General features: G+C 43.6%; 1 protein-coding gene and 1 long non-coding RNA gene across 30 annotated transcripts in view; one reads left to right on the forward strand and one right to left on the reverse strand.

Moving 5' to 3' along the window:
- Positions 1-16,780, forward strand: part of Celf2 (CUGBP, Elav-like family member 2) — an 825,373-nt gene that overhangs the window by 389,468 nt on the left and 419,125 nt on the right. The window lies entirely within an intron of this gene.
- Positions 1,829-16,102, reverse strand: LOC102547255 (uncharacterized). 2 transcript variants are annotated; one of them, XR_001842001.3, is made up of 4 exons: positions 15,849-16,102; positions 10,178-10,341; positions 2,161-2,407; positions 1,829-1,980 (listed from the first exon to the last, which is right to left on the reverse strand). It is a non-coding gene; the product is annotated as an uncharacterized LOC102547255 (long non-coding RNA). The 2 variants fall into 2 exon arrangements; XR_596856.4 differs by lacking the exon at positions 10,178-10,341 and having other exon boundaries at positions 15,849-16,077.

Genomic DNA, 16,780 nt, shown 5'->3' on the forward strand with positions numbered 1-16,780 from the left:
TCACTTTTCCCTTTCAAATCCATCCCGACTTCCTCCCCTCCTACTCTTCATGTACCTCCCCTGCCCCCTTTTCACTCCCTACTACGTGTGGTCCTTTTTCAACTTACTGTGTCTACTCCTTGCACACAGTATGACTATCTGCTGGGGTGTAGACAACTTATCAGGGGCCACATTCCTGAAGGAAGTTGACTCTCCCTACCCCAGTGGCTTTTAGGAGTTAATAGCTCTAGATAGGCGTGAGGAATTTCATGGACCCTGCCCTATTAATGTTGAGATTTTTATCAGGCTTAATCTTGTGCAAGTCAGCTTGTACATATACAGCTATGGCCTCTGTGAGCTCCTATGTCCTGCCGTGTCCAGAAAACAGTCTCACAGCCACCCTGAACAACCTCTGGTTCTCACCATCTCACCATCTTTCTGCCTCAATGTCCCTCAGTCTTGGGACGGAGAGGGGTGCCATACATGCGCATGTAGTTCAGAGCACCCCATAGAGGCATCTTGATCAGGTCGTCACTATTTTGAAGTAATCGATCTCCATCTACTCTGGTGAGTTTGAGAGACACACTCATCTATGGTTGTAAAGATACCTGCATTTTTAAAGACAACCTTGTCTGTACACAGCACTTAGCTGACGGCAGTTGCACCTATACCATTGTGCATATTTCTTTTGGCTTGAATCTTATGCTCCTGCCTTCAGTCTTGTCTCATAAAAATGAAGCAATTAGCCAAGCAGTGAGGTTTAAAAGGCTTCCCAAGAAAGAGAAAGCAAAAGCAAGCATGCACTCCCTGGAGTGGCCCTGGCTGGCTGGCTTAAATTGTCCTAGAATAAATGGAAACCTAATGTGGTCTCCCTCTGAATTTGTTTGTTTAAATTCATCTCCATTCCGTCATTACTTGACCACGAAGACAAAGTGTTCTGTTGTCACTAAATGACTTGCCCAGTCAGGAAAAGACATTCAAATTGGTTTAATCCTCATTCAACTATAAAAATGTGCCCTCTCTTTCTCATGAAACTCAATTCATTATAGGAAAATCCCACAGGTAACATGAACGAATGGAATTATCCCATCGGGTTTCATTGCTCTAAAAAGCAATTCCTTCATTGATGAAAGAAACCATAATATGTTAAGGGAAGGAACTTATTACAGTACACGGCAAGTACAGTGCATGAGGGTTTTCTCTCTGTAGGTTTTCTTATGACTCAGGCCCCAGATACGCAAAGTACCTTTTATTCTTCTGTACTAACCATTTTGAATTCTATTATTCTACATGTTAAGACATCAGATAAAGCCGTCAAGTTCTGAGAATGATGCTAGCTTTGGACCTTTGATGCAGCCCAGGTATTCTGATAGATACTGTTGTCGTGACTGTGTATAGCTTATATGACCCTTGGCTTCTAAGCCCTGGATATTGGGAGATGGCAAAAATATGCTTGTCGTCTCTCTTCCTGTCTTTTGAAGGGTTATAGTATTTGTGTCTTATGTTTGTGTGTGCACACACTTGTCATGTATGTATATGTGCATGTGTACATACATGCAGAGGCCAGAGATTGACTTGGATTTTTTAAATCACTATCCCCCTTACTTTTTTGACACAGGGACACTTGCTGTGTGTGGAATTCTCCTTCTTGGCTAGACCAGGTGACCATTGAGCCTCAGGGATCCTCCTGTCTCAACTTTCCCAGTACTGGGGTTTCATGTAGACAAAATTGAGGTCCCCAAGCTTCCGTAGCAAGGTCTTTACCAACACAGCCATCTTTCTAGACTGTACCACATGCAAACATTTTTAAACGAAGGTAGTACTGAGAGTAAAAAACAAAACAAAAAACCTCATTTAATTATATTTTAATGATCTTTCACAAGACACCCAATATGTATCATTTTGCTAGCAGTGGACACATTCACCTTTCAACGCCAAAGATGCACATCCATTTGACTTCTCAAGAGCAGTGTCGCCATAAATCTTCATGAGTTTAAATACCTGCAAGAGGAGGATATACAAACGTATTAAAAACCCACAGGAAAAAAAAAATAACAAGGCCGTGCATTAACTGAGTTTATTGTATTTGTTTGCAGCTTCACAACTCCCACCACAGAAATTGAGCCTTTAAGAAGTAAAATTTGAAAAGCACAGCATTTTTCATGTTCTAGAATTTCATACCCTGCGTTCTGAGGGGACGTGTTTTATTCACGCAGCAATGTGGACAATCCTCAGCATCTCAGACTCCTGGTTGAAAGTCAGGCTCCTGCGGAAGTGCTTTGTTCTTTCTGTGTGCCTTAGCCGCTGTCTTCCCAGGCGCTGGTGTCATTCAGAGCCCCGGCAGGCTAGCATCATGCAGTGACAGCAGGCACCTCAGTGGCAGAGCTGTGGCTAGACCCATCTGCTGTGGCTGAGATGTTGCTGAGTCCTAAGATGTCAGAAGAAAAACCAGCTAGATCCTGTCTGCCTGGACCACAAACGGATTTGCTTCCAATATGGCAATTGCTTATGGTTTAGCCTAAAACATTCCTTTCCTGCTGTCAGAGCTAAACAAAGGCCAAGGATTAGGCGCTCAATGTGACTGTCATCGTCTCCCCCTCCCTCTTTCTGAGCCCCTTCACCTCCTCCTCCCTCTTCTGCTACCTCATCTTTCTCCCTCCTTCTCCATCATCCTCCTCCCTCTCTTCCTATTTTCTTCCCATCATCTCCCTCCCCTTTCCTCTCTTCCCTCCCATGCTCCTGTAACCTCTTGTCTCTCTATGTCTTCTCATCCTCTCCTTCCCATTCTTCTTATTGTCAGAAACTGCTTGGGACTAAGACTTAAGAATCTAAAAGGAACCACATAATCTTCTTTCTCGTTTTTTTCTTTTTATCCCCTTTATAATGGGAGAAGCACAGAAACTGAAAGTCAAAAACAAAACCAAACAAGCCAGCCCAGCAAGCCACACCCACGAGGTTCTCTGCAAGCTCAACCCTCTGGAACAGAAGGGATGGGAGAACAGTTGGAGGTAAATTGGGCTTCTCTGAGCACAGGTGATGGGCATTTACTAGTGCCTGACTGAGATAGTACAGTTTCTGCATGCATGTTGGCCCTGTGAGGTGATCCACGCTCACATTTCAAACAAACCCAGCATCAGCTTGGGGCTCAGGTCAACACAAAGCATAATGACCCAGTATTTCACATGTACTGCTATTTTGCTTTCCACACTCTCAACACACACACACACAACCATCTCTTGGTTTCCCACTGACTTAGGGTTCCCATCATTGTGAAGAGACTCCATGACCAAGGCAACTAGTATAAAAGACAAAAAGCAAAGCAAAACAAAACAGCCAGCTGGGCAAATTCCACACTTTGCATCTCCATGTCTGATGTCCAACTCTTTTCTTCTTTATTGACTGTAGCATAATTCTCTTTGGCTGTTTCCACTCCCTGTTAGCAGCTTTCCTCTGCAGGTATCCCACATCTCTGGCCCTTGAATATCTTGGGGTATCCAAGGCAACTTCATTGTAATTGCTTCTTCAATGTCTGGGATCCACACATGATCTTCTGGGCTCCTCCAAAGGGCTTAGATCACATCTATAGCTCTGCTCTCTGTAACGCTCCAGGGTCTCGTTGACTCCACTCCACTGCTGCTGCTGTTCATGTTGGTCATCCCAGGATACTGGCAACTCTAACACACTGGGGTTTCTAACAGCAACTAGGCTTCACCTTTCATAGGCTCCCTTCATGGTGCCAAGCTTCAGCATGATCCCTTCAGTCCTGGGCCATGAACTGCAACTGAGGCTGCACCTTCACTAATGGCCTTGCCTGGCCTCTCACAGTGACAAGCCTCAGTTGCTCTTTACAACCCCTTCATGCCTTCAAAACCAGTACCACCTGAGTGATTCTTACACATTACCAAGTATATCTACAGCATGAGGTACAATCTTGGCTATCTTTGGAACATAGCTTCTTTGTGTTCTCAGAAAACACTTTCACATCAATGATGCTGGTCTTCTTTTAATCATTGCTAATTTCTTAGCTCTAGCTAACCAGCATCAATTGTCCCAGCAGTCCCTTCTATTCTTGGCTCAGAAGCAGGAGCCACATGGTGAAGCTGCTGAGTTCTGCTGCTTCACTGGAGTTGGAACATGGCCCCCTTGTTCTATTACATTATCGCTAGCTTTCTATTTTCCAACTCTTTCACTGCCTAAGCATGGCTGTCCTGGAATTTGCTCAGAGACCTTGAACTCAGGGATTTGCATGCCTTTGTGTCCTGAGTTCTGGGATTAAAGGTATGTACCACAGTGCCTGGGCCTAAGGTTTTCATGACCACTATTCCTCAAGATCAAAAGCCTCTGTCTCCCAGCCTTAAGATCCAGATCACAGTTGTACTCTCCATTTCTGGACTATAGTTTATTTCAGGCTAAAAGTCCAAATGAAAACAATAACCAAGTCCCTTGTTCAACTGTAAAAGCATGAACAATAAGCTTAGCGGGGTGGGATCTTGCCTTGAGGTCACTACTCCCTTAATCTGTTTGTCTCCTTGAATATAGGATTCAGCTCTACTCTACTTCCTGGTGTCCTTTTATTCTCGGAACCACACCTTTTGTATTTTTTCCTCCATAGTTTGCTCCTTATCTCAAAACACTCTTTATGAGTGAACTTTAGTAGCCACACAACAGAATTTATATCAGTCTCTTGAGATTTTCTTTGCTACTACAATTAATCTAAATCTCTTTACTTTAGCCTTAGGCAGACTCTTTGGACAAAGGCAAAAAAAAAAAAAAACAGCCATATTCTTCACCAAAATATCACAAAAACAGTCTCTAGGCCAGATAACAGCATTCTTCTGTGAAACCTCTCAAGTCAGCAGACTTATACAATTTAAGTATAAGTACAATTAAAAAAAAATGAACATGAATTTAGTGGCTTACACACACAGTGGCTTACACACACAATGACTTACACACAGTGGTTTATACACACAGTGGTTTACACACACAATGGCTTATAGACAGTGGCTGCAGTACCACCATCTTCCATATTCCTACTAAATTGGCCCATCAAGCCCCTCTTAAAGCATCCTCCTGCTTTACAAATCCCAAGTCTCAAGATCTACATTACTCCAAACAAAAGCATGGTCAGGCCTATCACAGCAATACCCCAGTCCCTAGTGCCAACTTCTGACTTAGAATTTCCACTGCTGTGGAGTGACACCATGGCCAAGGCAACTCTTATAAAGAACAATGTTTAACTGGGGTTGGCTTATAGGTTCTATAGGTTCTTATAGGTTCATTATCATCATGGCAGGAAGCATTGCAGTGTCCAGGCAAGCATGGCACAAGAGGTGCTGAGAGTTCTACATCTTCATCTAAAGGAAGCCAGGGACAGACTGAGTTCCAGGTAGCTAGGAGGAGGGTCTCAAAGCCCACCCACACAGCAATGCACTTCCTCCAACAAGGCCACACCCACTCCAACAAGGAGACACCTAATAGTGCCACTCTCTGGGCCAACCGTATTCAAACTACCACACTCATTAGTTCTAGACACATCTCATATTTACATGACCACAGCCACTGATTCATGTTTTACTGACCTTAGGAAATCTAAGCAAAGCAAGAGCCACACAAAGACCTGTCTTCTCTGCAACACTTTCCCAATACAACTTATCCTTCCAAGTCCTTTCATTTTTCCACAGTGCCTGACTTGGGGCCACGTGGTCCTTTTGCTCATGATTGTGCACATGTGCATGTGTGTCTAGCTTATTTGTGTAGCCTTTCCTGCCCGTGAGGTGGTACTTCACATGGTATCAAAGATTGTATGTAAATGTCTGCCTCACACCGTGCTAAATGTTTCTTCAGAGTGCTAAAATATAAGGCGAAAGACAAAGTCATCAATGGTAGATGGCAATTCCCAAACATTACTTGAGAATGGGGCTTGGGAGCTGGGTCAGTGGGTAAGCACACATAAGTAATTGAAGCCAGATGTGCCAGTATTCTATTGGAGACAGAGACAGGTAGATCCCTGAGGCTGGCTCACTGTGCTTATCTGATAATCTAGGGAGGAAAAAAGGTGATTTCAGGTTCAGTGAAATTCCCTGTCTCAAAAAAAACAAAAACAAAAAAAAAAAACCAAAAAAAAAACAAAAACAAAAAAAAACCCTCACCCAAAGTCAACCTCTGTCCTCTACAGAGTGTTTGTGCACAACCAACAAACTCTCATAAACATGAGCACACATCTACACTACACACATAGAAAAATAGCATGTGAGAAATAGCATCAATGCGGAGTCAGAACTTCCTCAGGTTTCTGAGAAGCAAACAGAAGGCAAGCAAGCCTTTTTGTGATGTTGAACACTAGAATGAATCTCATCCGATTTCTTAAAGTGCATGGACATAATTATATAAAAGAAGCAAGGAACATTTTTGAAAGGGCACCAGAAACCCTTGGAAAGCAAAGCAGAAATTTTTTATGACACTTTTCCATTCTAATTTTAAAAAAATGAACATGAATTTAGTGGCTTACACACACAGTGACTTACACACAGTAGCTTACACACACAGTGGCTTATACACACAGTGGCTTGTAGACAGTGGCTTACACACACAGTGGCTTACACACAGTGGCTTACACATACAGTGGTTTACACACAGTAGCTTACACACATAGTGACTTACACACAGTGGCTTACACACACAGTGGCTTACACACACAGTGGCTTACACACACAGTGGCTTACACACACCATTAATGGCTTGTAGACAGTGGCTTACACACAGTGACTTACACAGTAGCTTACACACACAGTGGCTTACACACAGTGGCTTATATACACAGTGGTTTACACACACAGTGGTTTACACACACAATGGCTTGTAGACAGTGGCTTACACACATAGTGACTTACACACAGTGGCTTACACACACAGTGGTTTACACACATAGTGACTTACACACAGTGGCTTACACACACAGTGGCTTACACATTGCCATTCTAGAGGTAATCATTCCTCCTATATCTGGGGGGGAGATGATATTTCTTGTGAAGATCGAATTCATCCTTTGGTTTATGCCCATCCATCCTCTCTGCTCAAATAAGTCGTCTCCACGTTTCTACTTTGATCGATCCTACACTTCAACTATCCCATTTACATATTTCTGTCTGCTTCTCCTGCCTGCTTAATTCTTTGAGAAAGACCACTAGGGATAAGACCCTCAGAGAAAGATCCTCAACTCAGGAATCTGCTCGCCTCACCTTAGGATCTTTAATGTTTGCACCTGGAAGTCTCCTCAGCTCAGCCATGCAATGTGGCAGATTCAATGATTCCAGTAGTGGGTGGGATTGGGAGATTTGTGAAGGACCATTGTTCACAGCATCTCATGAGGACAGAGATCACTCAGCCTTGATAGGTTAGTTTTATTGTTATAAAGCAATTCTCTATCCACGTAGACTTCCTTACTTCCTTCCTTCTTTCTCTTCCTCTGTCCTTTCTCCTTCCCCTTTTGTAAAAATTTAGAGATGTTCCATTAAATGCAGGCCACCATTTTAGCCCACATTCACATACCAACAGAAGGCACCTTGACTATTTTTTCATCTTCCCTCCTCCAAGGCAACACTATTGTGATAAAGCTTGCTCACAAGCTTTGTAAAATAAACCATATGGACCTTTTCATAAACAAATGTGGCCATTGTTACTGTGGAACGTTTACTGAACATATAAACATCCAGAAAGAAAGTACAGACAGAAGGACCTCCTCTCGCTCCTTACACTTCTGACAGATTAGACTGTTGTGAAGAAGGGTCTGACAGCTGAGAAAGTACTGGGCAAATGAGCGATGTGCTGGCGTCCTTATAAGCTGTATGCGCTTTATGGAGAAAGGACTGTCACGGGAATGGCATTTCTAGGCGGGGTGGGATGGCTGGGCATATTTTTGTCTGGGTATCCTAGCTTCTTGTGTTTGCAGTTGAGAGTGGAGACATCAGCCACCTCCCTTTAGCTTTAAGCTCTCTGTCGCCAGGTCTAAAATAACTGGGAACTGTCAGAGGCCTAGACAGTCCCTTCCCAGATTGGTCGCATTGTTGTTCCCCACCCCCTCCGCTTCACGAGTGGAGTGTTTAATGTCAATCCAACTTGCAAAGCCATCTAATACAAGTACATCATCAACTATGCATTTCTGACAGTCAAGTCACAATGCATCCTTTTTTATCACCCTCCTTCCTACATAGCATCACAGATAGCACGTGGCACTCAGCAGCGGTGATTAACAAGATTCTTCCACCACTGACATCACAGGGGTCCAGTCTACTGAGAAAAACATGGCTGCTGACACATCTCACAGGATAAGAACTGTGTTATGTAAGCCTGTGGGTAGACGTTCCTCAGCACGTTATTATGACAGGGTGCGTTACAAAGTTCAATGGTATTAACTAGGTCTCTTGTCCAATTGATTGTGCCTCTGTTGTGAGAATAACAGATACTGATAAGGTGGAAGCTTGTGTGAGTGCAGGCTGGAGATGACCCTTCGGCAGCTCACATATTTCTTTTGCTAGCCATTTCCCTCCCAGCCTTCATGCTCTGAAGAATTTCCCCATATGTCCTTTTCTTTTTGTTTTTGTTTTTCATAGAAATTATTACAACTGGGTTTCTTACAGAACATAAAATTGGGGAAATTTAGAATGACCTTAGAGGCCCGGGGAGATTACTCGATGGGTAAAGTGGGTAACTGCTAGTTTGGGGAACATCAAGGTACCATGTGGAAAAGCAAAGCCTCTTGAAATGCCAGGCAGAGGTGATGGTGGTGGGGCTTCCCTGGAGCCCTCTGATCAGACAGCCTAAGCTACATGGCAAACAGAACAGAGAGAGACCTGTCTCTGAGAACTAAGTGGATGGGTGGTACCTGACAAAGAACACAGGCGAACAGGACTGTTGTCTTCCTGTCTGCCTGCATGCACCCTACAGATACATAAACACACACACACACACACACACACACACACACACACACGCACACACACACACACACGCACACACACACACACGGAGAGACAGAGAGAGACAAAGAGAGAGACAGAAACAGAGACAGAGACAGAGAGAATGAGAGACAGAGACAGAAACAGAGACAGAGAGAATGAGAGAGAGAGAGAGAGAGAGAGAGAGAGAACATGAGACAGCTGTTGTCTGTGAGCTCGAGAAGTTACAACTCTTTGGTCAGGGGTAGTTGACATGATTATACATGTGCAGAAGGTTTATAGATGAAATGGGAGAAGGATTCTAGATTACCGAATTTCTAAATGACAAGAGATTTAAGATGTGAAAAAAAAAAGAAAACATTATGGGTTTGATCGGATCATAAAGAAGACTCATTCCTTTAAGGCAAGACATAACTACTGGAAACATTCTGAAGGAAATGTAATTGTGCACGCAGGGTATTACAGGGAATCCAGCAGGCTTCACTGTGAATTGAATTCTATGAGGAAGAATTGGAGAAACAATTCCGTCTAACACCGTAACTTTATGCAGACTAAAAATGATCATTTGGTTATGATATAGCAGACGAGAGTAAGGGCCAGGTAGATAAATGGGTCTTGGACCTTGTAAAGGTAAGAAGCTGGGCTGGGAGATTGCTCAATCTGTAAATGCTTTCTCTGCGAGTGTGAAGACTCAAGTTGGATACCCAGATCCCACATAAAAATGGCAGGCATCGTGGTATTTGCTCGTGGTATCAGCACCACCGACAAGGTTGGAAGTAAAGGATCCATGGAACTTGCCGGCCAGCCTCACCTACTTGTCACTCTTTCTGTCCTGGGTCATGAAGGACTATCAGGATGTCACCAGAAAACAGCAGCACTTTTAGGCACAGGGAACAGCTTGACCAAAGACACGAAGGCACGAGAAGGTTCCTGGACCTACGGGATAGCAGCTCTCCAGTGTGGCTTCAAGCTCCAGGCTCACAGAACATGGGTAACTCTGTTCTCAAACAGAGAGACTCTGTCTCAAAAGCAAAAGTAGATGGCTTCTAAGGAGAAATAGCTCAGAGAGGTCCTATGGCTTCCGGATAGGCTCATGGTGTATTTGTACCTGAGTGTCATGCCCCCCACCCTCACCCCCATGTGTGCACACAAATGCAAAGGCAATAAAGGTTAGACGTCCAGCACCGGACTCGTACTTTATGTAAGAGGTCTTACATGTATATAAAGGAAGCAAAACTCACCTCCTTTGCCACCTCTCAGCCATCTTCTGTGAGTCTGGATCTTGAAGCCACACTGGAGAGCTGCTATCCCACAGGTCCAGAAACCTTCTCCAGTCTCCATGTCTTTGGTCAAGCTGTTCTCTGTGCTTAAAGCGCTGCTGTTTTCTGGTGACATCCTGTCAGTCCTTCAAGACCCAGGACAGAAAGACATCACGAAAAGTCTTTCCCGAAGTTCTCGAGCTCACAGTGCCATCCTACTATAAAGGGTTTGTCATTTACAATAATAATGGATAGCACTTTATATTGTATAAATTATAATAATATGATTTATCTCCCAGATACATGGTGAGCATCTTGGACTGGGGACTGTGTCAGTTTCACAGTTCTATTTCCACTCTAGAATTTATTCGCAAAGAAGAGACACTAGGAGGGACAGCGTCTCACCCTCCTTGGTATCTCTTATATTGTCAAAGAATGTAAATTTTACCTAATGTATAACCCTCTGATGAAGAAAGCAGGGGCAGATAGTGAAACCTCAATCCTCCAATATAAATGTTCACGTGGGTAGATCTAAAGAGAGACGGAAGTAAGCCCCGGGAAATTTCATTCGGAAATCCACGGCTTTGGTTTCCTGTTGTTTCTGCCTCTTCCCGGTAATTCCATGAGATGGAGACATTTTGCAGAGGTTAATCTACACGTAATGAAGTTTCCAGGAAATCATACATTGTACTCTGCTCGTGGGGGATCTGGGGTTTTTACTTTGCTGGGCCACATGATTGCAGAATCATCTGCTTCGCGTCGCTGCGACGATGCCGTATTTCCTCACACCCAAGTGAAGGGGATCTCACTGTGAGAGCTTCCTGTATTCAACTCAGGACGTGCACATACTCAGAGAGCCGGAGCCGGCTCACCAGAAACACGCAAAGTCCAAGTGACAAGTTTTACTTCCAAAGGCCACTGTGACTTCCGACTCCAGTTTATACTTGGATTTCTAATAAAAGTAGAGAATAAGTGTCCGTCTTGGTGTGGCTCTCTGTGGTGTGGCTCTGGAACCGATAGTAAGAACTTAGAACTCAGGCCACTCGGGAGATAGATCTGAAAGAAAGGTGCTTGCCACACAAGCATGAAGGCCTGAGTTCAGTCATCAGAGCTCACATAGGAATTCTGGGCCGGCATGGTGGTGCAAATCTGTAATCCTAGCACTCCAGGGGGAGAGGCAGGCTGATCTCTGTGGCACATCTGAAGAAGGCACAGCCATGAGAGTCCTGCCTAAACCTTGCTTTACAGGAAGCTGAGTCTTCCAGGCTTCGGTGCCAAGAAGGGGCAACAGGTTCTCATGACATAAAGAACGGGGTCAGAGTGAGGAGGGCACAGTTCCCCGTGGTTCCCAGACAGAATTTTAATGTTACAGGATATGATGGATTCTGAGGACTTTCCTCTCTCCGTTGAAATGAGAGTAGAATTCATAGCCAAAGACAGTGAGAACAATGATGCATTCTCTAATACCCAGGTTGCTGAAAATCAGCACACAATGGCTTCCTATCTAGACAAGGGTGGCTTCGCACTTTGCATACCTCCCTGTCACACAGCAGCCACATCATCTTATGAGGAACCTCACAGAACGTCCTGTGAAGGAAGAACACTTCGTAAACTAGAAAAACATTATGATACAAAACTCAGCTGTTTCTTACTACACAGATTGTTGAGCTATGATTTTACTGGTTATATAATCCAATTTTTGTGTAGATGCAAAAAAAATTGTTGCTGTCTGTGAGATAATTTTCTATTTGTTGGGATTTTTTTTTTCTTTTGGAGCACTGAGGCCCAGTCAGCCTTGGAAAGCGTGGTGGTCAACGGGAGAACTTTGGTCTGGGTTGATCTTATGGGTGTGTAGTATGGAGTCTTCCGTTGTGGAAAGCAGAAGAAAAAGGACATCGAGGGAGGAAGGCCAGCATTCAGCGATCTCCCTCCCTCCCTCCCTCCTCTCTCCCTCTCCTTCTTCCTCAGGTATTTCCAATGTATTATACATCACACTTTATTCTTTTCCCTCTTTTGTTAAAAATTATTTCCAACACACACACACACACACACACACACACACACACACACACACACACACACACACACCACTTTAAGAACAAATGTAATTTGGGGACTATCTGTGTTAGCATTATTTGTGTTGCTTTTTCTCTGTTTTTGTGAACAGCTGGGGATAGACTGTTGTTAAGCCTCTCAGATGCGAATCCTTAGCAAAGAAGTTCATTTGAGAACAAGTGGGAATTTAACTAGCCCTGTAGTCAAACCCCCATGGGGAAATGTTCTTCTCTTTCTCTAAAAGGAATATAAAAGAGAAGGAAGGGGAAGCAAGGGGGTGCACATGTTGCTGAATTCCTTGTGTGTGTCAGGTCCAGTACAGTTTGTACACATATTATCTCATGCAGCTTTTTTCCCATCAACCTGAGAGATGTGTATCATATTTCCAGAGTATAGATGCACTAACAGTAACCCTGACCATTGGCATAACTTTGGACATCTTGTAAGAGTGCAAAGCTGGACTTTCACCCAGATAGGTCGCCAGGCTTCAGTTCATTCTTTCTGCTACTCAGTGGCACTGTCACTGCGTTCGTCAGCCAGATGTGTCATCGTTGGATTTACAGAGCAGCAGGCCTAGCGGTCATCTGACATCTGGCTTCTAGTCACAGGCCTGTCACTTACTACCTCTGTGATCTTGAAAGAGTCTGTTAATCACTCCAACCCCATTCTTTCATCTATATAAAGTGTTGTTAGGATTGGGCCATCAATCCTCAAAGCATCCTTGGAGGACCAGAGGCTACACTGTATACTGAGTGCAATACAAACACAAGGTTTTACATCTATCGCCTCCTGGGTGGTACTGTAGGATCAGGATTCTAAACATCATGTTTGTCTTCTAGGTGTTGTATTTATTATTTTAAGACACGGATGTTAATCAAGGATATAGAGGATGTAATACATTAAAAACCCTTACTAATTAGTTGCTAAGTAATCAGAAATCATTATCTTCTTTATTGATTTTTTTTGAAACAATGTCTTGGAACTGGGGAATAGGCTCTGTGAGCAGAAGTGCTCTGTACACAGACATGGGGACCTGAGTTCAAATCCCAAGAGACTATAAAACAGCTCAGCATGGGCACATGGGCCTGCGACCTCAAGCATGGAGGGACAGAAACACGAGACTCCTGTTTGACTGAAATAGCTATTTGTGGCCTTTATGGTTAAAAATCATCTTTAAACTGGGGTGCTAGATAGATGACTCAGGTTAAAGCATTTTCTGCTATTGAAAAGGACCCGACATCAGTTTCCAACACGTGTATAGGATGGCTCACAACCACCTGTAACTCCAGCGCCATTTTACGTTATGCCCTTCTCTGGCTTCAGGTTCAGTGAGAGATGCTAGATGAAACCAACACAGCAGAGAGTGGTAGAGGAAGTCATGTGACAGCCTCCTTTGCCTTCCTCATGTGCACACACGGGCAAGCACACACATATGCATGTGTGTTCACAGGCACACACATACACACATACCCACTCACCCAACACAACCCAAACAAATGAATAGCCAAAGAGGATCCAGCTATAGAGCCTGGGCTAGCCTGGAACAGCCAAACAGGATCCAGCTATAGAGCCTGGGCTAGCCTGGAACACACAGTCTTCCTGCCTCAGCCTCACAAGCACTGGTGTTACAGGGTTTTTATCCCTTTCTTAAACTTTACTTTTGTGTGAAAGGCACAATAATAAGAGAAATGAAGGAAAGAAAATGCAAAGAAAAAAATCATCTCACGGATAGGTCTAGAGTCAAAATTAGAGAGTGTTTTCCTAGGGACAAGTAGGTAAAGTCACTTGTTCAAGGTCATTTCTCCAACAGAAGCTTGGTCCCATGGGTCTGGGGTTCAGCTCCGTGGTTTTTTGACTCATCCTCCTATCTCATGGAGACCCATCTATCCAGCCAAACAAACTAGCCAGTAAGCTTTAGGAATCCACCTGCCTCAGCATTGTTAGTGCCGAGATTATAGGCATACACTGTCTTTCACATTTTTTTTTCTTTTAAAACCTGAGTGTTAAGGATCCTGCTGTCCCCCTGTTTACATAGCTGACACTTTAGGTACCATTGTGTCATCTTTCTGTACTCATAATGGTTTCTCTCTTCTCTGTGTGCTTTCTGGCTCTTTGGGGCACTCTAGGTAACATTGGAACAGAACGTTCTAACATGCTTTGAAGCATGGATCAGAATTAACTGGCCTTTAAATACAGCAAAAAATTAATCTAACCCAAATTCCAGGAGGGAGGTCAGTAAACGTCTTATTTCCCTAATGCAGGACATCTCACACAGAGACACAAGAGAGGGTAAATTACTTGCTCAAGGCCACACAGCAAGTTGCCAAGCCACACGGGAGCAATTACACATATAGAAAGAGCTTAATTATTAGAGCTCTGGGATTTCAGAAATGTCATGATATCCGAGGCTCCCTACAGTGACTCTGCAAGCCCAGTGGTTGCCATGTCAACGGCATGAGGTCTGGAATAAACGTTACAAACTCGGGAAAGGAACACGAGATTTACAAGAGACCCAAGCCACCACTGTGCTCTTGTAGAGGGCTGCAGAACTTAACAGCCTGGCCTTGGTCTACTGCAGAGTTCGCAGAACAAATCCACTCTATCGAAGAGAGCATGGGTACCTGTCCTGATTTCTAAGAGGATCTTTGGACCTATTGCTGTTCACAGCGATAATGAGTGTGGATCAGAACTACAAAACCAGGGCTGGAGAGATGGCTCAGTGGTTAAGAGCACTGACTGCTCTTCCAGAGGTCCTGAGTTCAATTCCCAGCAACCACATGGTGGCTCACAACCACCTGTAATGAGATCTGATGCCCTCTTCTGGTGTGTCTGAGACAGCTACAGTATACTCATATATAATAAATAAATACATTTAAAAAAAAAAGAACTACAAAACCGGTTTTAACGGGAACAACAATGGGGATGTGTATTTAACATGACTCTTTAAGGCCAAAGGGGGAAAAAAAAAGCCACAAAAGGACCAAAAGGTCATTTCAGAAGGCTACACTTGGGGCCAGAGGCCATATCTTGTAGTACCGGATTACAATGGGAGCCTTTAAATAGATTGTAAAGCACTAAGTAACTAAAATTGAGACCCGAGAATAAGAACTGTGGCATGTTACTGGGTTTCCTATGATAAATCACCTGACCAGTTCGATAGTGCTGACATGATGCCTTTAAGGTAATGACCAAAATTGCCAAGTTTTGGTATCGTAAGTAGCCTGACCACATAGTGAGACACTTAAAGTAACTTGTTTTTGTTTTTGTTTTTCTTTTTTTCTGGCACTGCTCTAAAGTAGATCCTCCTTGTCAAAGCCTCAGAAACGGGGCTGGTTAAGAGGCACATAGAAATTCTTCTCGCATAGAGACTTGACAGGCTCAGTCTGCATCACCACCTTTCAGACCTATCGGTGAGTCTGATCACAGCAATAGATCCTAGGGGCCTGTCCGAACGTGGGCTACATACGATTAAGTACAAGGAGTAATCTACTGTGATCAAATGTAAAACGTGACACCAGACAAAGGGCAAGTGTTTTGAAAGCAGGCAGCCTGTGACACATGATGTCTTAAGTGGCACCAAGCCAGTTCCCAAGCTTACCCTGTACAGCAAGCCTGCCTGTCATCTGCTGATGATGGATACACTGGAAACCTGGTGTGTTTTCATCCTCTGTTTATAACCAGGAAAGTACTGACTACCTAGGAAGCCAAAGTTGTATTTTAGGAAGGAGTGACGAAGCAGAGAAATAATGAGATCTGATGGCTGAGGGAGACTTGAGTGTGCTGACCACCATACACTGGGTACTCTTGGAAGAATGTTCTGTTACATCATAATGAGAGTCCAGATGTGTCTTCATTTTATAAATGAGACACTGTGGTACAAACATGAGGTAACCTGCTGTATCGTGTCACATGGTTGAGGAGCGGCAGAATTCAGATCTGAATGCAGGCGTTTGGAATTCCCAGACCAGATTATCAGTGTTACCTACTGACAACTTTCTTCACAGACTTTCCTCAGAAAGACATTTCCTCTGGAAAAAGATATATATTAGTTATCTCGATGTGGATTTGACAGTGCTATTCACCTACAATATTTTACCTCAATTTTAATTAATTACTACCTAGTTCAGGAAAATTCTCAAAGAATTTCTTCTTCTGAAAAAGGTGAATAGCTAGGTCTAGGTAGTCCTTTCTTGTATAACTGAGCAGCCCAAAATAATGACAAGACACACTAAGTAGATTTTTTAAGTAGTGTTTCTGAGCTGTGACTCAGATCATAGGAGGATGGGGAAGAAGGATAGGGCTGAGTTGAGGAGGCAAACTGAAAATTTAAGAAGTCAGAATTACCATAAGAGGGCCAGAAAATTGAGAGCTATACAAAATAAAAATACAGACATCTAAAGAGTGACCTGTTTCACCCCACACTTCCACACTGATCAATGCATGCATATAAAGAAAACCATCTGAAAGGATGACAAGTGACCCTTTACTAGTCCTGATGCAGAGCTGAGAGTAGTGTCTGAATTCACAATT

This window comes from Rattus norvegicus, chromosome 17 (assembly GCF_036323735.1).
Source record: "Rattus norvegicus strain BN/NHsdMcwi chromosome 17, GRCr8, whole genome shotgun sequence".
Taxonomy (NCBI): Eukaryota; Metazoa; Chordata; class Mammalia; order Rodentia; family Muridae; genus Rattus; species Rattus norvegicus.